Source organism: Pongo abelii, chromosome 11, assembly GCF_028885655.2.
Source record: "Pongo abelii isolate AG06213 chromosome 11, NHGRI_mPonAbe1-v2.0_pri, whole genome shotgun sequence".
Classification (NCBI taxonomy): Eukaryota; Metazoa; Chordata; class Mammalia; order Primates; family Hominidae; genus Pongo; species Pongo abelii.
In genome coordinates, this window is record NC_071996.2 from 95,011,892 (window position 1) to 95,035,144 (window position 23,253).

The 23,253-nt window shown below is 37.8% G+C and overlaps 1 protein-coding gene and 1 long non-coding RNA gene across 7 annotated transcripts in view; one reads left to right on the plus strand and one right to left on the minus strand.

The window, feature by feature from the left end:
* Window positions 1-23,253, minus strand: part of TMEFF2 (transmembrane protein with EGF like and two follistatin like domains 2) — a 251,835-nt gene that overhangs the window by 87,689 nt on the left and 140,893 nt on the right. The gene's annotated exons all lie outside the window — the stretch shown is intronic.
* Window positions 1,972-23,253, plus strand: part of LOC129058074 (uncharacterized) — a 41,575-nt gene continuing 20,293 nt past the window's right edge. For 3 of the 6 annotated variants that reach the window (XR_010136066.1, XR_008522912.2, XR_010136065.1), the window contains exons 1-4: window positions 1,972-2,998; window positions 5,695-5,734; window positions 16,237-16,365; window positions 18,120-20,003. This is a non-coding gene — a long non-coding RNA (uncharacterized LOC129058074). Of the gene's footprint in view, window positions 2,999-5,694; window positions 5,735-11,193; window positions 11,494-16,236; window positions 16,366-18,119; window positions 20,004-23,253 lie in introns of all 6 variants that reach the window. The other 3 variants (XR_008522914.2, XR_008522911.2, XR_008522910.2) reach the window with 3 other exon arrangements.

The following is a 23,253-nucleotide window of genomic DNA, read 5'->3' on the forward strand; positions in this document are numbered from 1 at the left end:
AAACAAGATGAAAATGATTCTTTTATTGGGCATTCAATTAAAAAATGTCATGACTTTGCCATTAGTTTGTATAAATCCTAGAAATGAGTTTCAACGAGAGTATGTTATTATGTTGGGAAAGAGACAGAAGTGTATAACCTTGGGCAGATCGTTTAACTTCTCTCTGCTTTACATTTACAAGCGGTAATACAAAGAGACAGGATTATATGGTCTCCAAGGTCCCATCCAGCCCATTTAACACAGTATGATTATTTGAGAGGCAATTTAGTGAGGTAGTGAGAAGCCTGGGCTCTGGAGCCAGAATGCCTATGTTCAGATCTTGGCCCCCTTCACTTATCAGCCATAGGACATGGTGTAAGGAATGTACCTCCTAACAGTTTCTCCCTGTTTCCTCATTAGCAAAATCAGGATAGGAACACTCACAGGGTCCTTTTGAGTAGCAAACAAAGTCGTCTTTGTGAACAATTGTTGTTTATTTTATATTATAAATAAACCTGTTCTTTTTTTCTCTAACAACAACAAAGTAACTTTCCTAAGATTCAGGATGGTATGGTTTTTCTTGGTTTAAGCTCTTTATTACACTAGTATTCAAAATATAAAAATAGATTAAAGCACTAATTTTGTTTTTACAAACCCAAACAATTGGTTTGATTGTGTTAATACCCACTCACCTCATGCCCCCAGTAGAATAAGTGCTAACATGCATGGCCTATTTAAATGTCTGCTTTGGAGTCAGATAAAGAATTTCTGTGATGAGCTAAGATACTATCATACAGGTAATCAATAATGACAGAACAAATACGTTCCTCCAAATCAGTATAAATAATAAATGTTTAAGACATAGGCAAAGATACTTTTGAGATAAACTTCTTTAAGCAATTCAAAGAAAACTGAGATTAATGATAGTTATTATGTATATTCCTAATAACTTCATATAATAGATGTTCAAATTCTCTTTATATGAATGGTGACTCAGGAAGGTCCTGGTAACTCAGGAAGGTTAAGAAATTTGCATAAGGCCACACAGCAGTAAGTGGACACACCAAAATTTAAGCCAAGCAAACTGATTTTAGCAGCTCAGCTCTTAATTAGACTGCTTTTAGCACAAAAAAACCAGTTTGGATTTTTTTTTTTTTTACACAAAACCTGTGCTCTCTCAAAATACCAAGCTGCCTCATTAGATAAATCTCTCCATACATCCATCTGTTCGGCCCTCCATCCATCAATCCATCCAAACATATTTTTTCCCTATTAAATATGACCAGCAGGACTGGAGCTCTTGGTTCATGGTCAATGAATAAAGATAGGCAGATTTTTACATTTAAATTTTGATATAGTGTGATTATCCCACACCTATGATTTGGCTACAACTCAGTCACAAATTGACCATCTATCCTGGTAACAGGGCCTTTTGTTAGTGAGAATTCTCTAGTTAGTTTTTACTAACTAAAGAGGTTTGCACCTCTTTCTCCTTTAAAAAATCCTTTTTTTGGCCAGGCGTGGTGGCTCACGCCCGTAATCCCAGCACTCTGGGAGGCCGAGGCGGGCGGATCACGAGGTCAGGAGATTGAGACCATCCTGGCTAACACGGTGAAACCCTGTCTCTACTAAAAATACAAAAAATCATCTGGGTGTGGTGGCAGGCGCCTGTAGTCCCAGCTACTCAGGAGGCTGAGGCAGGAGAATGGCGTGAACCCGGGAGGTGGAGCTTGCAGTGAGCTGAGATCGTGACACTGCACTCCAGCCTGGGTGACAGAGCGAGACTCCGTCTCAAAAAAAAAAAAAAAAAAAATCCTTTTTTTATAAACATGATTTTGAGTATCAAGAAAAAATAAAATTTAATGAGTATGTTTTTCATTTACAGTTCACAAACCTTAGAATTCCAGTTAAAATAACAATCTCAAATATAGTGTTAAGTATAATTCCTAAAATTTAAAGTTAGGTTATGACAAGTAGTCAAAGATTGAGCTGAAAAATATATTCATTCCCTTCCCTTCCACTCTCCCATCAGTCCTCCATGGGGAAAAAAATCACGAATATGTTGCACATTGTAGGAACAAAAATGGATTTACCTTTTTTGTCTTCTTTTCCTTTTACTAATCTCTACATTGGTAGGTCCTATCAATTTCTGCTTTGTTCTTGTAAGCTTGGTTTTATCTTTCTAAATATATTCTTCTTGTCAGAACCCAATCAAGCATTTTGCTCTCTCCTGTTTATAAACTGTTGTCCTACTTTATAATTTTGGTTATGATTGTCTCTGGCTCATTTTCTCCTTTGTCATAGGCGTTGTGGCTCTGGAGACCTGGAAGCACCACTAACTGTTCTCCTGATTTTCTGATGCTCAGCCACATCAACCTGTCATGCTAGTTGTGAGGAGAAGTCAAGGACAGTGACACAGCCAGCCAGTCTGAGGGGTTTTCCATCATCCTGAAGGAGTTGCCCTATCCTGCTTTTCACTGGAGGGGGCATGGATGGGTAGGTAAACACACCTGCTGTGAAGTTTCTAGTTCTATCCTCCCGCAAGGCCTTCAGGGATAAGTGTGTTAGAAGATTGGTCAGTATCATTTGCCAACTTGATGTCTCTTCCTTTTTTAATGATCATTAGTTTCCCCACTGTTTCCTGTCACAGGATTCAATTTCACTCCACATTCATCCTTTCTTACTGGGCACTGATGTTGAGAGCATCAGTCAGGGTATAATGTTATGTTGCAGTAACAAACACCCTCGATATCTCAGTGGCTTAAAATGACAAAGATCTTTTTTTTGTTTGTTTTGTTTATGCTCTATATCACCCAGGGACCCTGGATGACAAAGCAGTCACCTACTTGAACACTACTAATTATGATGTCAGAAAGAGGAAAGTTTGCAGAGTTTTGTATTGGCAATCAAACATTCAGCCACAGGTCACAGTCTAGAACCAGACACATCAGTGTCCTGAACTGCAAAGTAGCCAGGAAGCAGCATCCCATAACACAGTCCTATGTCCACTGCTTTGGAGGTAGGAAATTGGAAATATTCAGTGAGTAGCACTGTGAGTAAGGCAGTAATTTCATTTTTTAATTAAACAAATGGAAGACGGCAGCTCCTCAGTTTTTTCTTCTATGGTTTACTTCTGATGTCTTATCTCAATTAATATATCCTGCTATCTTTCTATTTCCCATTACTTAGTTTGTCCTTTTTCCCAATATCCCGTTATTTTCAGTAAATAGTTTCTGTCATTATACCCAGCAGTCTAACTTTTTGCTACTTCAGTGTCTATTCTCATTCCTCAGTCCCAAATCCATTTTCTTTATTAGATTTATCTGAACTCCTGCAGCTCTTTCTGTCTGCATCACAGAACTTAACCTTTAATTACTTGCCTACTGGGCATTCTACTTGGTTCTGCCTTTTATCAGCTGAATCAGAACATAACTTTCTCTCACCACCTCCCTCCCCTACTCCAAATTGACTTTACCTCCTGATCCTCTATTTCCAAAGTAGTTCCATTATTCTTCTCAGTGCTCAGCCTTAACATCTTCATTTCTGTTTGATTTCTAATCTCTTGCTTCTCATAATTGTGCAGTTACCAAACTCTCCCCCATGAACTCGATGTGCTCATGTGGATCAAATGACACAGTAAAAGTGAAAGCACGTTGTAGACTCCAAATACAAGAGGATACTGCTCTCTATTCCTTCAACTATTTTTCGTTCCTTATTTATTTATTCATCATTCATTTATTCATGTACTTACTAAAGACCTAAGTGTTTTCTTGGAACTGTGTTTGTTACTGAGGAAGCCACAAATTAAATATAAGTCTGCTCTTCAAGAGGTTACATTCCAGTTAAGGAGATCACATATCCATACTTCTAGGTAACTAAGTACCAATGTGATTGAAGCAAGGGAAATTGCTATGGGATATCTGGCCAACTGGATATTCTGCTGGAAGAGCAGAATGCACTTCAAAGACTAGCCAATAAAACTCTCATGTAAGATATGTTTTTCTTTTTGTTTCTATTTAACTGATGAATAGAACCTCAGTGATTTAAGGAAAGGCAGGCCCATGATATGGAAAGAGAAGGGGACGATGATGATATTCTGGAATGGTCTTGTAAGGCTTCAGGAGGAAGTGAGAGTGATGATTGAATCATATAACTCCTGAATAAATATCTGGAATAAACATCTCCAGAATAAAACATCTGGAGGATTCTCAGTATACTTAGAATAAAATTGAGCCTCCTCATGAAGGCCTACTAGCACCTTCATGATCAAACCCCTTTTCAACTTTGACCTTCTTTCTTATTTTAGGGGCTCTTGACACACTGACCTCTGTCAGTTCCTTCAGCACACCAGGCTAATCCCCAGTCTTGTGCCTTTGGACCAGGGGTTTTCTTTGCTCAGAATACTGTTTCAACAGATCTTTGCATAGCTGGCTCTTGCTATTTGTCTAAAATGGCAATCCTCAGAGAGGTACTCCTTAAATATCCAATCTTAAGTAGCATCCCTTTCTCCCAGGATCCTGTTTTTCAGAACTCTGTTTTCTTTTTAAAACACTTGTTATCTGAAAGGATGTTGTCTGCTTGCTTGTTTGTTCATTTCTTTATTGTCTATTCCATCTCTCCCCTTCTCAGGATGTAAGCTGTTTAAAGGCAAGGACCTTATCTGTGTTATATGCTGTATTCCCAGGGCTCAGACAGAGCATGACCTATCATATGTACTAAATAAATATTTCCTCATACTGTAAAGCTTTCCTGACTCTAATCTCTCTTTTGGGGACCATTACCAAGCCTCATTACTGGGTTCTTTCTCTTTAATGCCACTTTTATTATATAGCAAATGTTCTGGCCAGTGGGATATTGCTAGAAGTGTAGCATGCATTTCTACGACTAGCCAAATAAATAAATAAATAAATAAATAAAAAAGAAAGAAAAACAGAAAACAGAAAAAAAAACCTCTCACTTAAGTTTTTTTTCTTTCTATTAAATTAATGAATAGAACCTCGATGATTTAAGGAAAGGCAGGTCCATGATATGGAAAGACCCTTGGCCCCTGCAGGACCTTGTGTTAGGCTGCCTGATTGGCACCATCTTCTCTGACCTATGATGAGAGTAACGTGTGTGTGTGTGTGTGTGTGTGTGTGTGAGAGAGAGAGAGAGAGAGAGAGAGAAAGAGAGAGAGAGACATAGAAAGAAAGAGAGAGAGAGAGAGAGACCTTTGAGAATTTGGCACTTATCTGTTACAGCATTTGATATTGCTTACTCTATCATACATAACAACAAAATCTTCCATCATTTGGCTACATGCACTTTTCTAACTCTTTAAGTACTATACACGTTCTCAACCATAAACTGTTCTCTCTTTTGAAAGGACAGTTTTTCTGTCTTAATTCTGCCTTGACTTCTATCCTATAGCTTTATGCAGTGAAAAGGACATGGACCTTGGAATTAAGTTTGAGATTGAACTCAAGATGCACCTCAACCTAACAACGTATATTCGGCATGTTACCCACCTCTCTGAACCTTGCTTTCCTTCTTTGTACAGATGGAGGAAAGTCACGACTAACTTACCATTCTGTTGTGAAAGATTAAATAAGATGGTGCACATGACTTCATATATGTTCATTAATACATTTCTTTCTGTTTCTTCAAGAAACTTCTTTCCCTTATTTACACATGTAAAAGTCCTTTGAGTCTTACAAGTTCTTCACTATGCCCCAGGTTTTCTGGAACACATTTGGAAAGAATGTTGACAGAACAGGTAAGAGCATGACCTCTGGGTTCAAATTTTGGCTTTGACCTTTAAGAGCTAAGTAAACTTAGACAAGTTATTTAACACCTTTGTACCTCAAGTTCATCATCTTTAAAACTGGAATACTAATAGTACATAATTTGTACTGCTCTTTTGAAGGTTCAATGAGTTAAGGAATGCAAAGTCCTTAGAAGAGTGTAGTGCACAAAGTAAGCACTACAACAATAATACTTAGTTGTTATTTTAAAATTATATTTTAAACCTTTCAAACCTAACCATCCCAACTCCTACTGACACTGCTCTTTTCTTTATTTATTTATTTATTTTTTTGAGGTGGGGTCTCACTCTGTTCTTGGCTCACTGCAGCCTCTGCCTTCCCCAGCTCAAGTGATCCTCCCACCTCAGCTTCCAGAGTAGCTGGGACTACAAGTGCACACCACCATGCCTGGCTAGGTTTTTTTGTAGATACAGGGTTTCATCATGTAGCCCAGGCTGGTCTAGAACTCCTGGACTGAGCAATCTACCTGCCTCGGCCTCCCAAGGTACTGGGATTACAGACTCGTGAGACACCCTGCCCAGCCTCCTCTTTCTATACTTAAGATACTTGTTGTACCCATTGTATTGTTGTTTTCCTTTTAAAAAGAAAGTCTTCCTGACAAGTAACTTTGCAAGCTACAGTTTCTAATATCCACACTGTTCTATACCGACCCTTCTAGCCAATGTTATAGGCAGCAAAAATAGAATTTAACTAAATGACATTAAAAAAAATGCAAGCCTATGACCCTCATGCACTCTACTTTATTGCCATGTGGTTTTTGGTCCTTAATGCAAAGATATTTCCCCCCATCTAACTTAACATTATAGTAGAAGACTTTAATTTGAAATGGTGTCTTGGTTTAGGGCAAACAAAAATTGAGGAAAAGACAGGCAATAGACGAATAACTGGGTTAAAGTTTTCAGCAGCCTGATTATACTAATGAAGGACTACAAGTCCTATTATGAGGATTTATAGGAAAAAAAGGCAAATGTAACTAGAAAGTTATTGGTTATTTATCAATTCTATGAATAAAAAAAGAAAGAACAGAGTTGGTAGTGGGAAATCTTATAAGTAAATTTATCTCAAAGTCAGATTGGATGTTCTAAACCCATAATTATAATTACTAGGCCCAAAATTGGATATGTTGCTATTGCTTTGTACATTTTTCTCTTTGCTTCTCATTTGTGTTTTTAATCAATTAATGATTATTAAAGCAAGGATATTTATCATAAATCTTTGATCAGACCAATGTTTTCCAATCTGCGCCACTTATATAACAGCAATTTCTTTTATTCTTAGTAGTAAAATAAAATATTTACAGAAAAATAAACTATGTTGGGAAATGGTACTTCATTGCCACAAACCAAGTCATCTAATTTCCCAGCTGTTCATAAAGTAGTTTTGAATAAATCGGAGAATGGTTCAGGAAACACTATCCTAGGACTATCTCAGGACACCAGGCATTCATCCTTATTCTGCCATATGAACAAGTGATTTATTGCACAATAACTACTTAGTTTTGCTGTCTGTGAATGAGAATTATAATTTTAAAGATTCATATTAGATATTTGAGAGATGCTTCCTAATCTCTGGCTGAGATTATTGATAATTGAAGGGAGACTAAGGAATATAGTGGCCATGTATTCCTCATGTTTTACTCCTGTACTGGGTCATATAACTAAAACAATGATATGCCTGGATATCAGCATTCAAGTTTTAACAAAGAATCACCTACAATTTTACAACTTTATCAGTAATAAATTATATTAAGTTCCAATATAAATAATTTTATGTAATTTATAAGCTAGTAATCAAAGATAGTGTCATTTATTTTATTCAAAATCATATTAAATGTACACAGTATACATTTTTGTAGAATTCAGAACTGGTAAAAGTGTTTCTTGATGAACTAGTTGTCTTTTCTAATTACACCATAAGAGTTATTCCTTTTCTTTCTCACCTTGAATTCAGAGCACTCAGAGATAAGGCTTTTGATTAATAGTAGCAGCTTCGCTTAGCCTTGGTTTTCCTTTAAATCTGTTATTTCTATCCTACCTTTTACATTCTTCCTTCTCCTCAACATTGTCTTTTTATTCAACTCTTGAATTTTCACTCTTATTTAAGTAGCTTCATTATATGTTTACCTTTTGCCATAGCTGCTTCAAATCCTTTGAAGAGCTTCCTATTTTCTGTGCTTTCTAAAGAGGTGACTAGCTAATATGAAAAACTTGTTTCTGTTAATGTATAAGGATTAAAATATAAAGTGGGAAGTGTTGCCTTCTGGACACAATAGATTATCTTCTCAAATTTAAAAGTGACTCTGGAAATTTTATGCCAAAAAGAAAGAGAAAAAAATGCCACTAGGACCACTGCGGACGCTTTGGGGGTAGTTCTTTAGAGCTCACAGTAGTTATTCTGCTATGATAGATGATGTTAGAGCCCAAAGGAACCATAGAAACCTTATAGAGCAACATCCTCATTTCCTGAATTTTACCTATGAGAAAATGAAGTCCAGTTGTAGCATAAGAATAGATACATAGATCACCAGAATAGAATGAGACTAGAGAAATAAATCTTTGTATACAGGGTCAATTGATTTCAATAAGGGTGTCCAAAAAATTTGATAATGAAAGACTAGTCTTTTCAACAAATGGTGTAGAAACAACTGGATATCTACATGTAACAAATGAATTTGGACCCCTTCCTCACTCCATCCGCAAAAAATACCACAAAATGGATCACAGACCTAAATATAGAGCTAAAACTATAAATCCCCTAGAAGAAAATATTGGAATAAATATTTGCTCTCTTGGGTTGAGCAAAACCTTCTTAGATATAACAATAAACACAAGCAACAACAAAATAAATTGGAGTTCGTCAAAATTAAAAACTTTGTGTTTCAAAGGATACGGTCAAGAGAGTGAAAGGCAATTCCACAAAATAGAGAAACTACTTGCAAACCATATATCTGCCAGGGAACTTATATTTAGAATATATATATTTTTAAAACTCTTACAGCTCAATAACAAATAGACAAATAGCTCAACTTAAGAATAGGCAAATGATTTGAATTGATATTTCTTCTAAAAAGATAAACAAATGTTCAATATACAAATAAAAAGAGACCAACACCATTAGCCACCTGTGAAATGTGAATCAAAACCACAATCAGATACCACTTCATACCCACTAGGGTAGTAATAATCAAAAAGACAGATAATTACAATCATTGGCAAGGATGTGAAGAAGTGTGGACACTCATACGCTGCTGATGGAATATAAGTGTTGCAGGTACTTTGGAAAATAGTCTGGCCCTTCCTCAAAAAGTTAACCATAAAGTTACCATATGACCTAGCAATTCCACTCCTATGTATATACCTGAGACCTGAAAACATACATTCCCACGCAATCTCGTACATAAATGTTCATAACAGCATTATTCATAGTAGTCAAAAAGTAGAAACAACCCAAATGTTCCTCAACTGATGAACAAATAACCCAAATATGGTATATTCATACAGTGGAATACTTTTCATGCTAGGGAAGCCGTAGAAAAGGAGAGAGATGGGGGATCAGCGGGTCAGTAAAACATATAACATTTTATCAGTTAAGTTTACTGTTTCATATGGGTTTGGTTTGGGTGCCCCAAAACAATTACAGTAGTAACATTAAAGATCACTGACTGGCCGGGTGCGGTGGCTCACGCCTGTAATCCCAGCACTTTGGGAGGCCAGGGGAGGTGGATCACCTGAGGTCAGGACTTCAAGACAAGCGTGACCAACATGGTGAAACCCTGTCTCTACTAAAAATACAAAAATTAACTGGGCGTAGTGGCAGGCACCTGTAATCCCAGCTACTTGGGAGGCTGAGGCAGGATAATCACTTAAACTCAGGAGGCGGAGGTTGCTGTGAGCCGAGATCGCGCCATTGAACTCCAGCCTGGGCAACAGAGTGAGACTCTGTCTCAAAAAAAAAAAAAAAAAAAAATCACTGATCACAGATCATCATAACAGAAACGTTTGAGAAAGTTTGAAATATTGTGAGAATTGCTAAAATATGACACAGAGACATGAAGTGAGTACATGCTGTTGGAAAAAATGTGCTGGTAGGCTTGCTTCACGTGGTGTTGTCACACACTTTTAATTTGTGAAAAACACAATATCTTTGAAGTGCAGTAAAGCAAAGCACACTAAAATGAGGTATGCCTGTACTGAACTCAAGTTCCAGTGGGCACCTAAAAGTGAGATAGGAAGTGAAATCCGTGAAGAGGTGTGCTACACTCCAAAAGAACTACCTAAGTTCCTAACTTATACAAAAATCCCAAAAACATGTGTAGGAATGGACACTAGGGTGTGGGATAATGGTGAAAAGAATATGAAGTTATGAATCAGGCTGAATTTATTCATATGAGCTCACTCGGCAGATATTTAATACTGCATTTAATATTGCAACTTGGGGAATTTGAAAGAGCTCTGGCAGTTTGGTTGCTTGGTTGACTGAAACATGGACCAAAAGGTGGTCCACAGTGAGCGAATTAGAAATGCTAGGCATGCCTCAGTTTAACACAGAGAAAGAGGTTCAAAGGCTTAGAGAGACTGGAATGCTAGAGTCAATTTGTCATTTAAGACCTACTCACACACACCGGAAGGGTCCAGAAGATGTACCTTCTACTCATATTGTTAGAAACAGATTGTGAGGAGAGCCACAACATTCTTGAAGAGCTCTAGGACCACTCTTCTCTGCAGGCCAGAACTTAAATGGGAATAGCAGTTACTAACTTGGGAAATCTAAATGCAATTGGAGTAATTGGGTCTCGGGGCAGCAGGGGCCAAGTGGCAGTACTCGACTGCCAAAAGCAAGGTCAAAAGCAGCAATCAGAATAGCCAGATTCATGGAGACCTATGGTATTGGCTAGTGTTCCTTGCTAGTGTTTTAGGATCATGGTGTTCCTAACAGTGAAAAAATAGATGGAAAGCCTACTAAATCTTACTTGATTTGATAAGCAGAAACCTTCTTAAATAAAAGTCTAGCCTACATCATAAAAAAAGAGAGTCATGGTCCCTTAATCAAGTCTCAGACTAGAGCCAGTTTATGGATACAGAACTCTTTGCATAAAGGGGAGGTCAGGTCCCCTTGAGAAAGGGCCCTGGTACAGTGCCAAAAATGTATACTGTTAATCTTTCTCCCAGCCTTCCCCAAAAGGACCTTCAGCTGTTTGCCAGAATAACTGTGCATTGGGAATCAGACCTTTCATGGACTAATGGACACTGGCTCTGAACTGACACTAATTACAAAAGACCCAAAACATCACTGTGGTCCACAGTCAGAGTACAGGCTTATGGAGGTCAGATGATCAGTGAAGCTTTAGCTTAGTTCCATCTCACAGTGGATCCAGTGGGTCCCTGAACCCACACTGTGTTTCTTTCCTCAGGTCTGGAATGTATAATTGGAGTAGACATTCTCAGCAGCTGGCAGAAACCCCACATTTGTTCCATGACATGTGGAATGAAGGCTAGGATGGTAGGAAAAGATAAGTGGAAGCTGCTAAAACTGCCTTTACCTTGAAAAATATTAAACACAAAGAAACACTACATTCCTGGAAAGACTGCACCATCAAGCACTTGAAAGACTCAGGGATGGGGTGATACTTATTATGTTCTCACTCAACTTGCCTGTGCGGGAGTCAGATGAATCTTGGAGAATGACAGTGGATTATTATAAGCTTAACCAGGTGATGACTCCAATTGCAGCTGCTGTACTGGATGTGGTTTCATTGCTTGAGCAAGTTAACACATCCCCTGGTACCTGGTATGCAGCTATTGATCTAGCAAATGCCTTTTTCTCCATACCTCACAATAAGAACAACCAGAATCAGTTTGCTTTTAGCTAGCAAGGTCGGCAATATAGCTTCACTGTGCTGCATCAGGGGTATGTTAATTCTCTACCACTATGTCATAATTTAGTTTGCAGGAATCTTTATCACTTTTCCCTTCCAAAAGATATCACACTAGTCTATTACACTGGTGACATGATGCTGATTGGACGTAGTGAGCAAGAAGTAGCAACTACTCTATAGTTATTGGTAAGACATTTGCATGTCGGAGAGTGAATTTTCAAGAAAATTCAGTGAAATTTCTAGGGATCAGTATGTGGAGCACGTGAGATATCCCTTCTAAGGTAAAGGATAAGTTGATGCATTTGCCTCACCTTCAACCATAAAAGAGGAACAATGCCTAGTGGGCCTCTTTGGATTCTGGAGGCAACATACTCCTTATTTGAGTGTGTTACTCTAGTTCATTTACTGAGTAAACTGCTTTTTGCTAGTTTTCAGTGGGGCCCAGAACAAGAAGAGACTCTGCAACAGGTCTAGGCTGCTGTGCAAGCTGCTGTGTCACTTGGGCCTTATGATCCAGTAGATCCAATGGTGCTTGAAGTGTCAGTGGTAGATAGGGATGCTGTCTGGAGCCTTTGATGGGCCCCTATTGGTGAATCACAGTGTGGATCCTTAGGATTTTGGAACAAAGCCCTGATATTTTCTGTGTATAACTACTCTCCTTTTGAGAAACAGTTCTTAGTTTGCTACTTGGCCTTAGTAGAGACTTAATACTTAACTATGCACTACTAAGTTACTATTCGACCTGAGCTTCCCACCATGAACTGAGTGTTGTCTTACCCGCAAAGCCATGAAGTTGGGCATGCACAACAGCACTCCATCATCAAATGGAAGTGCTTTGTATGAGATTAGGACAAATCAGGCCCTTGGCACAAGTAAGTTACATGAAAAGAAGGGGCCTAAATGTCATGGCACCCACTCCTATTACAGGACCTTCTCTCTCCTGCCTGCTTCTGTGGCCTCATGGGGGAGCTCCTTGTGATCAGTTGATAGAGGCAAAAAGACTCAGGCCTGATTTACAGAAGATTCTGCATGATATACAGCTACCACCTGAAAGTGGGCAGCTGCAGCACTACAGACCTTCTCTGAAACATTCCTCAAGGACGATGGTGAAGAAAAATCCTTCCAGTAGGCAGAACTTCAAGCAGTGCACCTGATTGTTCACTTTGCTGAGGAGAAAAGGCGGGACATGTGACTGTACACTGATTCATGGACTGTGGCCAATGGTTTGGTAGATGGTCAAGGACTTGGAAGGAACATGATTGGAATATTGGTGAGAAGGAAATTCGGGGAAGAAGTATGTGGATAGATCTCTCTCAATGGGCAAAAAACCATGAAGATATTTGTGTCCCATGTAAATATTCACAAAAGGGTAACCTCAGCAGAGGAAGACTGTAACAATAAAGTGGATAGAATGGCCTATTCTGTAGCTACCACTCAGCTTCTTTCTCCAGCCAACCTTGTTCATTGCCCAATGAGCTCATGAACAAAGTGGCCATTGTGGCAAAAAAGGGGGGTTATGCACAGGCCCAGCAACATAGACTCCTACTCACCAAGACCAACCCGGCTACAGCCACTACTGAGTTCTTAATCTGCTAGAAGCAGAAACCAACACCAAGTCCCTGATATGGCACCAATCCTCATGGTGGCCAGCCAGCTCCTGGGTGGCAGGTTGATTATATTGGACTGCTTCCATCATGGAAGAGACAGCAGTTTGTCCTTACTGAAATATGTATTTACACTGGATATAAATTTTTCTTCCTGCACACAGTGCTTCTCCCAAAACTACCATCCATGGACTTACGGAATGCTTTATCCACCATCTTGGTATTCCACACAGCATTGCTTCTGACTAAGGAACTTACTTCACCGCCAAAGAAGCAAGGCAATGTGTATATGCTCATGGAATTCCCTGATCTTACCATGTTTCCTGCCATACTATAGCTGCTGGCTTGATAGAGTGGTGGAATGGTTTTTTGAAATCACAGTTGTAATCCCAGCACTTTGGGAGGCCGAGGTGGGTGGATCACCTGAGGTCAGGAGTTCGAGACCAACCTGACTAGTATGGTGAAACCCTGTCTCTACTAAAAATACAAAAATTAGCTGGGTGTTGGCATGCATCTGTAGTCCCAGCTACTTGGGAGGCTGAGACAGGAGAATTGCTTGAACCCAGGAAGTAGAGTTTGCAGTGAGCCAAGATCACGCCACTGCACTCCAGCCTGGGTGACAGAGCGAGACACTATCTCAAAGAAAAAAAAAAAGAAAAAAGAAAAAAAAAGAAAGAAATCACAGTTGTAACACCAGCTAGGTGGCAATACTTTCTAGGACTGGGGCAAGGTTCTCCAGAAGGCTGTATGTGCTCTGAATCAGCATTTAATATGTGGTGCTCTGTCTCCCATAGTCAAAATTCACTGGTCCAGAAATCAAGGGGTGGAAATGGAACTGTCACCTTCCACTATTATGTCTAGTGATTCACTAGAAAAATTTTTGCTTCCTATTCCTTTGTTTCTCTGAAGAACCCTGATTAATATACCAATATATTGATCAATGCAGGGCTTCTTTTTCTTTTCTTTCTTCCCCCCAAGTCTGACCATCCAGTGTAGCTGTAATGCAAGCAGTTCTGTTGTATTTTCTTTTTCCAAAAATCAACATACTTTCTAGGGAAGACAATATTCAATTAAAATTAAGTTGCATACTGTAATCAAATATATCATTTTTCTTTTTCATCATTATTGATAATTTGATGTTATATTTTAATGTCCTAAGTTCCAAATTTATGCAGATACCTGTTTTACTTGTTTTTCTTTAAATTTAATTTTTATTTTTTTAGATGGAGTCTTGCTCTGTCACCCAGGCCGGAGTGCAGTGGCGTGATCTTTGCTCACTGCAACCTCTGCCTCCCAGGTTCAGGCAATTCTCCTGCTTCAGCCTCCCAAGTAGCTGGGACTACAGGCACATGCTGCCATGCCTAGCTAATTTTTTGTATTTTAGTAGAGACAGGGTTTCACCGTGTTGCCCAGGGTGGTCACGAACTCCTGAGCTCAGGCAGTCTGCCTGCCTCAGCTTCCCAAAGTGCTCGGATTACAGGCGGGAGCCACTGTGCCCGGCCTGCAGATGCCTATGTTTATTACAGAAATACATCACTAATTTTTGCTAATGTGAAGCTAATATTTTATTTTATTTCTTATTTTTGCCTTTTTCCAAACTTCTGTGCACTTCTCCCAGATAAACATCTCCTAATATCTGCTTATTATAAGCCCTTATGGCTAGTTAGAACCTACCATTACTTTTATTACCATAGATAATATAATTTTGATTGTAGAAAGCTCATTTCAGGATGAGCTCAGAGAATACAGTGAACTACTGTGTCAAAGACTTTGAAAGGCTGCAGTAAATAAAAGAGAGCTGTGGTAAACAATCTTCAGAAGATCATCTGTCCCAAATGCATTGTCCTGATTTCCTATGTTCCATTCATAGCTTAGTGATAAAAGGATGAATGGACCCACTCTTGATTAATTTTACTTTACATTAGGGGGGGCTAGAAAATCAGATATTTGTTTTCATTATTTATTGGCTTTTTTCTCTAATAAACATTTAGACTTTCAGCAGTATTGATTTTTTGATTGGGTGTTGCATATAATTTTACAATTTGTTCAATCACTTATTAGATATTATATGCCCTGTTTGTAGGGAAATGTGTCTGGAACAGACTGATGTTGGCTGCTGAGGATGGTTCACTGATTTGTAGTTTAGATGAGTCAACACATACAATATATTACTATTTGGAAGTAAACCACAGAAGACCAGCAACAGTTTCTACCCGATTTAATACACCTTTGGGAGGACAGTTTCTCATCTAACAATGCTTATGCCTCAGAAAGCTATTTATTATGAACACTCTGGATATAGACAGTGGAAATGTTTTCAGTTCACATACTGTCCAGTCTCTTGGAGTTAAACAAGAAAAATGTTTAACACAGGCTTAGAGGGGATATAGGCTTTGATAATTTTTTAGATCACAAATGTTAGGACAGTACCCTCAAACGAATTTTTTTTAGAAGTGCTGAAAATTTAGAAAGAATAATCAGAGCTTGGGACACAGAAATTGCATTCCAGTATAAATACATTATTCTTAAATTGGTTTGGCATTCCTAACAATCACCAAATAACTCACCCTCAAGATTAACTAAAAATTTTCGAGATAAGTGGTTTTGTTAATATGTAAAATATTATTAGATTCTCATAAAACACACACACACACGGAAAATGTATCTCCAAATTTCACAATGATTATCTTAGAGAGGGATGACATTTTCCTAAAGTTTTTGTATTTCTATTTTTTTTTAATCACTATGATGGAATGCGTGTATTTATATTTAGAAAAAATGTAAAACCCATTTTAATATAACCATCAAAAATATATGTTATATTGGAACATAAGAGGCTTCACATCATATTTTAATTGCTAAATTAAAAGATACAGCAGGGCATTGCTACTAAGATAGAGATTAAAACCCATTGTCATATTTATTTTTATTTAATTTGGTGACTCTTCCCTCTTTTTCTATTTCTCATCTCCAGGAATTTCTATTCTTACAGCAGAAATAGACATTTGTAATAAGCTTTGGCTCACAGTCAGGATTGCCATTGCCACTGCAAAACAGGCAAATTGAATTGAAGCAGCTAAAAAAACCTCAGGTTTTGGTGAAGGTATGTCTCTTGTATGCAACCTTAAGTCTAGTAACATTCTCATCTGATTGGACGCATGCATAACCATGATAAGAATAATTCAATACCTCTGTGAAAAACAAACAAATGAAAACTACACAGTCTTGAAGGGAACTACAAAGAAATACGTTTTATATACCAAGTGAAAAAGAACTTCAAGGGCATCATACACAATGTAGGTATTTTAGTGGTAAATTTCATCCAAAACTGCCACTTAAAGTCTTTGTTTTCCCAATAAAACATGTAAAATTCTATCCTGAATATATAAGATAGATACATTTGGTCTATGTGTGTGTGTGTGTGTGCATACTCACAATATACACTTATATACACACATAATTTATAAGAGAAGACCCTGAGTGGTAGTTAAGAGCATGGAGTCTGCCTGGCTGGCACGAATCGTGGCTCTCTCCCTTGCTGTTTGGCTTTGGGAAGTTTGATTAACCTGTCTGTGCCTCCGTTTTCTGTTTTGTAACATGAGAATTACTAGTGTATTAAATTCATAAGACCGTGGTGAGGATTAAATGGCTCTATAAATCTAGATATTTAGGATGGTGTCCAACATGCTTTGGAAAGGTTTGTCACACTTTGATAACTACAGTGAGATTCCTGTTATTATCTCTGAGACTGGGATGTTACACTGGGACATCAGAACATGGAGCAGGTATTCCCTGAGTGTGGAGACAGGAATCGCTGACTCAGAATATGCTAGAAACTGAGACATGAAAACTCAAGAAGAAATAGAGAGTGAGTTTAATGAGTGAGCACCAAAAGTTAGGCAACCTACCATTAACAGGGTGTGGCCTACAACAAGATTTAAAAAGCAAGCAAAGATTTAAAAAGCAAGTAAAGGCCAGGTGCGGTGGCTCATGCCTGTAATCCCAGCACTTTGGGAGGCTGAGGTGGGAGGATCACAAGGTCAGGAGATTGAGACCATCCTGGCTAACGTGGTGAAACCCCATCTCTACTAAAAATACAAAAAATTAGCCGGGCGTGGTGGCGGCCACCTGTAGTCCCAGCTCCCCGGGAGGCTGAGGCAGGGGAATGGTGTGAACCCAGGAGGCGGAGCTTGCAGTGAGCCGAGATAGTGCCACTGCACTCCAGCCTGGGCCACAGGGTGAGATTCCATCTCAAACAAACAAACAAAAAAAGCAAGTAAAAAGAGAAACAAGTAATGAAAACTGTTAAGTTAGTGGTAGAAATACAATCTGTACTTAGGAGTTTTGTTTCCTTTGTTCTGTTGCCATGCAGTATTTTATGATTTTGATATAAAATAGAAATTACGTGATTTAAACTGCATGGCCTAATAAATATTGTAAAAACAAATAAAACACATTGAAGTTCAGAATTCTTTATCCCCATATTTCTTGGCACTCTACACCAGATCTGGGTTTGTAGCTGTCATAACCTAATTAAGTTTCATTAATCTCTGTGATAGCTAGTACAGTTGAGGTATGGATACCGAGAAAAATTTAAAAGATTCTCTAGAACTTATGTGAAAACCCATTTTTTTAAAATAAAAAAGGTAGGCTAGCATCACAGAAGACCCAAGCTTTTAAAGACTATTGTTTATTTTTATTTTTCAATTTTTTTTATTTTTTACTTTCATAACTCTCCTTTTCCTGGAGGGGTGGTTAGTTGTTGTTGGTGGTGGTTATTATTTGACTATTGCATATTAGAAGTGTCACTGTTATTCATTTGTCTTCCTGAGTAACATTTGAAGCTTTTAACTTCAGTTTGCAGGTTGAATTACCGGCAGCTACTGCAGAGAGAAGTTGGGATTGCAAATACGGCATTTGTTGACACTGAGCATTGTTTAATGCCCTGTATAGACCATCATACAGACCATGTCAGAATTCCTAGTCTTTTACTTCTAAATTTTATTACATCGTGTGAAATTTAGAAAAATATAAGCTGTTTATTTTCTTGATGAAGATAGGTGAAGAAATACAGAAAAGAAATAATGAAAGCAAACCCCAACTTTTAGATTTGGACACACCTTTGCTAAAAACTATCAACATTTTCCCCTTGAAATTCTGAGTGGAAAGATATGTGCTTCCCTAAGTCAGGAGCTGTATATGCACCCCCCACCCCGAAACATTTTTTGGGCAAATGGAATCATTAAAGGAATGAGAGGTATCTACTCTTCAGTTCCCACTCATTGGCACAAACAGAAAACACTACTGCAGCTTTCAGAGGTGAAAGCTACTGTCTTCAAGGTGGAGACAAGAGGTAAATGGGGGGAGGTCATACCTCAACTCCAGGAATCTTGAAACTAAAATGTTTTCTCAAAAAGCCATGTATACATTCAACAAAAACCTTGGATTTTCTAGAGCAGATCTATTATCTTTTTTCTGTTTTTTTTTTTTTTCATTGTCTCCATGAGTAAACTCATATTAGAAACCACACCTAACGTTGGTTACCAGTTACACTTCTGGGGCCAGAAAGCAAAGGAAATTAATAAAAGGGAAACACCCTAGGGAGAAACGGAATGAACTCTTAGATGGCTAAAATTTTGTGACTAATCAGCATCCTCTTTAAATATACCATATCCAAGTCTGATCTTTTTACTTAGTAGAAAAACAATACAAAGATTGCAGTTTCCATTTTAAACACAATCTTTTTGTTCAATTGTCAACCAGGAGTGGTTTTAAATAAAACCACTTTGTGTATTTTCCTCAGAGGTGTCTTAATTTTCCCTATCAAACTCACAACCCAAAGGTACTAAAGTCAGCAAGACCTAATGTCTAATTTACTTATATCTATGATGAAATCTAGTGCCAAGGATCATCCATGGCCATTGCCCCACTTCAAATATTCATGAGCCTCCACAATCCAAAATGCATTAAATGTGGGCAGGTTGCCAATAACACAGTCTTCCTAATGACAAGGAGACTTCTCAGATCAAAGGAGCAAGATGTTAAAGACTTCAAACTAAACTGTCTTTGTAAGAGACACCCAGAAAAGAAATGCCAGATCCCACACCCTGTTTCAGTTATGAAACATCAATGAAATAGAGAAAATAATAAACATTCATTCATTCCTCTTTGGAACTCATTTTATTGCAACAACTTTGCTTCTTTCCTTTCTTACCATTGCACTCAAACACTAGGGATGTTATACACTAAAACTGGAAAATATTATTAATGCTTTCAAAGACAAAATGAATGACTACTAAGGAGTTAATAGCATTTAAGCCAATATGATATCGCTAATGGAGCCTGAGTGGCATGTAGAGAATACTACAAAAGCAAAGTTAAAACAGGGATAAAGAACTATGAAGAATACATATAAAGCAAATATACCTAATAATTTAAGTTGTCCCTTTATGTCATTTGTCATCTGGCTGCATCTGCTCTTATACCTGTGCACCTGTGCTCTCTTCCTGGAAATATTAGGCATGCAGCCAATTTCATACCCAGCCATTCGTATGGTCAGACCCAGCTATCAGTGCTTTTGTATGTATATGTATATTAAATCAAGTATCAACCCCAGGGCTCTAAACTACTTCTGACTGACAGAACCAACAGAAAGTTCCAGGCTAATTACTTCTAAGGAATAGTTCCCAGAGAAAAGAGTTTCCACTGACCTACTTTGGACTTACTGAGATAATTTATCAGGTAAGATAATTAAGGGAATATAAGGCTGTTTCTAAAGTGAAATCAGAAATATTTGCTGAAATCATAAGTTGGTATTCCCAATGCTATCAGATGGAGCTTTATTACTTTGCAATGAGTCAATTTTATGATATTTGACTTATTTATAAGCCATTCTTCTTCTTTATAAATTATATTTGGCAGGGTGTATTTGAGAGTCTCTTTTATGTATAAATGTATTAGTTTTGACTGTTTTCAGTCTAGATATAAAGAGAAATGATATTTTAATCCCTTTCTTCTTCTCTTAACCCCTTCCCCATAAACAGGCACACACATCCCTTCACACAGGTGTTTCAGTTACTTTTGAAGTCCATCCTTAATGAAAGATACCTCTATCATGAGAATGGATGTACTGGCGTGTGAATAACTTGTCCTGTTGAATTTTAACCCTCTTTTGGAAGCTTAATCCTTTCCTACATTTAAGTTAATATCTATAACTGAAAAAATATTTTGTAGCAATGGTCTTCCTTTCCTATTGAGAGAACCTAAAATTTTCTGATTTTTTACAGCCTTGATGTTCTCCATATAAGAAAAATGCAAGAGAAAAACCTTGAAATGAAATCATAGAACATAAACTGGGGTCTTAGATTAGATTACAAGCCATCTGTTTTCTCAAAATAAAAGCATTAAAATGTTGTGTCATTAGTATCATAGTTTGTCAATGCCATCTAATTATTATTTTTTCTCCTCTTATTTTATTCTCCTTCTCTTTCCCCTATTAATTTTTTTTATTCCTATCTCCAGTGTGACTTTCTTCTGAACTCAAAAACTCATCTAACTATGAAAACATGATCAGCTGTGTACTGACTTTTTTATTCTAATAAAGATTTATCTTCATCTTGAAAGTACTTAAGAATGTTTGAATAACTAGATTTAATCCAGTGGGAAAATGCAAAATATTAACTTATTAGGCCAGGGTTAAAGAAAGATCAGGAATTAATTTTTCACCTTTGTTTCAGTATTGTGGATATAGTAAGAACATTATTTCACATCAGCAGTTATTCACATCTTGTTATTATTTCATAATGCAGGATTGAGGAAATCCGTACACATAAAATTATAGTTTAGTGTTAAAGGAAAAAAATAAAACAATAAGTTGTACTCTTTGTTGCCACACATCATATGTAGTATTTTATGTTTGAGAGAACCTGGCCGTGGTGTCATCCAAAATCAATAGTGTATCAACGCTCCCTTGATTTAGTGAAGGTTCTGTTGCCTAGTACTATAGTCAGATCACTCCGCTATTGCTTCCTATCTTACTTTACAGCCTCTTTCATTCTATGCCTATTTAATTTCACTCATTGCTTTATTCCTTTGTCCTTCAGCTGTTTCCAATCTGCCCTTCACGGCCATGACTAAATACAATATGTTAACATACAAGGTATGTAGATGAAAATCAATGCACTTGTCATTTCAGCACAATTCCTTATTGCTTACATTCAACATTTTAAATACATTTTATTTAAACACTAATAACTTTTGTTCTCGCCTTGGAAGTCTAATGATCTTCTTGGCTCCCTGCCCCTACAGCCCTCTAATCTTCACAGCCATGGCCACTTAGCCCCCATCTGGAGGTTCAGGCTTATTCTGCATTTTGGAGCTAATCTTGTCCCTATGCTGGGGGCATACAAGATATCGTAGCCAAGAGCTAACTGATTTAGCATTCAGCTTTGCTGCTGGTTTCATTCTGACCTTGTAATTTATTTCTCAGATGTAGGCTATGCTTCTCCCAGCAACTTGCAACCAAGGCTTGGCTTTGTATACCAGTTGCAATATCTATCCAGGCTTTCCTGTTTCAGTTCTTGACGAGTTTTTCTGATTGACACCAATTTCTCCATGACTAAGGTTCTCCTTTGTCCTTCTCCTTGTCTCATTTGTAACTGAATTTATTTTCTGAATTACAGTTGCCATGGCTGGGCCCTGTAGACAATTGCTAAGCCTTTCTGGTGCCACTATCCTTGCCCATATCTTTTCATACTGCCTTCATACCATGGATCTGAACTTTTGCAAGAATACCAGGATTAACCCCCTGCTTGCCTGGATGTTTTCCCACTTCCAGCTGCAAACATCTACCTAGACCAGCTCTAACCTTGCAGGCCTTGGAAAGTCACTGCAAATATGCTGCCTGCAATCTGGCCATCTCATTGTCTAGACATGACAGCAAAGACATATTGTTTCAATTGCATCTTTGGTTGAATTGTTATGCTAACAACCTTTAGTTACTTTCACCTCGTATCTTCATCTTGGTCCTGCCATCCTGCCACTTTAACACTTTAAAACTCAGTTTTCTCTTTTTAGAGTAAAATAATAATGGACTCTACCTCCTATGGCTATTTTGAATATAGCTGAGAAAAAAAAAGTATACAAATGGATAAAACCCATAGTAAACAACCAATAATTTTTAGCTGCTCTTAAAAGCTCATGTCTTAAATATCTGTACTTGGAGAGTGGAGCTATACCACTTAAAGAATAATCATTAAAAAGATAAGGAACTAGGAAAATTAAAATTCTTAAAAAAAAAGATACTCATGTACATTTTTTTAAAGTGAAATTATTTACAAGAAAACAGCTTGAAAAAATGATGCTGAAATACAGATGCAGTCACCAAAAAATATTAGAAAAGAAATATTTTAAGGATACATTTCCTATTTGTGTGTCTTGATCTTATGACTACAGAAAAGCCCTAAAGCATTTAGGAAGGAGAAAGAGTCTTTGAATTAGTCATTTATTTTAGAGTAGTATTTCCATAATCACCTGGGGGTCTTGTAGAAAAGTAAAATTTTGAGTCCTGCTTCTCTGAAATTCTGATTCATTAATTGTGGGGCGGAACTAAATAACTGGTATGTTTAAAAAAATTCTCAAAGTACTTCTGGCAATCTCTCAGTTTTGGGAACCACAAATTCATCAGCCATTATGGTCCCTAGGATGTTTTTAAAAAACCATACATTTGTTGGCCGGGCGTGGTAGCTCACACCTGTAATTCCAGCACTTTGGGAGGCCGAGGCAGGCAAATCACCTGAGGTGAGGAGTTTGAGACCAGCCTGGCCAATATGATGAAACCCCATCTCTACTAAAAATACAAAAGTTAGCCAGGCATGGTGGTGCGCACCTGTAATCCCAGCTACTCAGGAGGCTGAGACAGGAGAATCTCTTGAACCTGGGAGGTGGAGGTTGCAGTGAGTTGAGATCGTGCCACTGCACTCTAGCCTGGGCG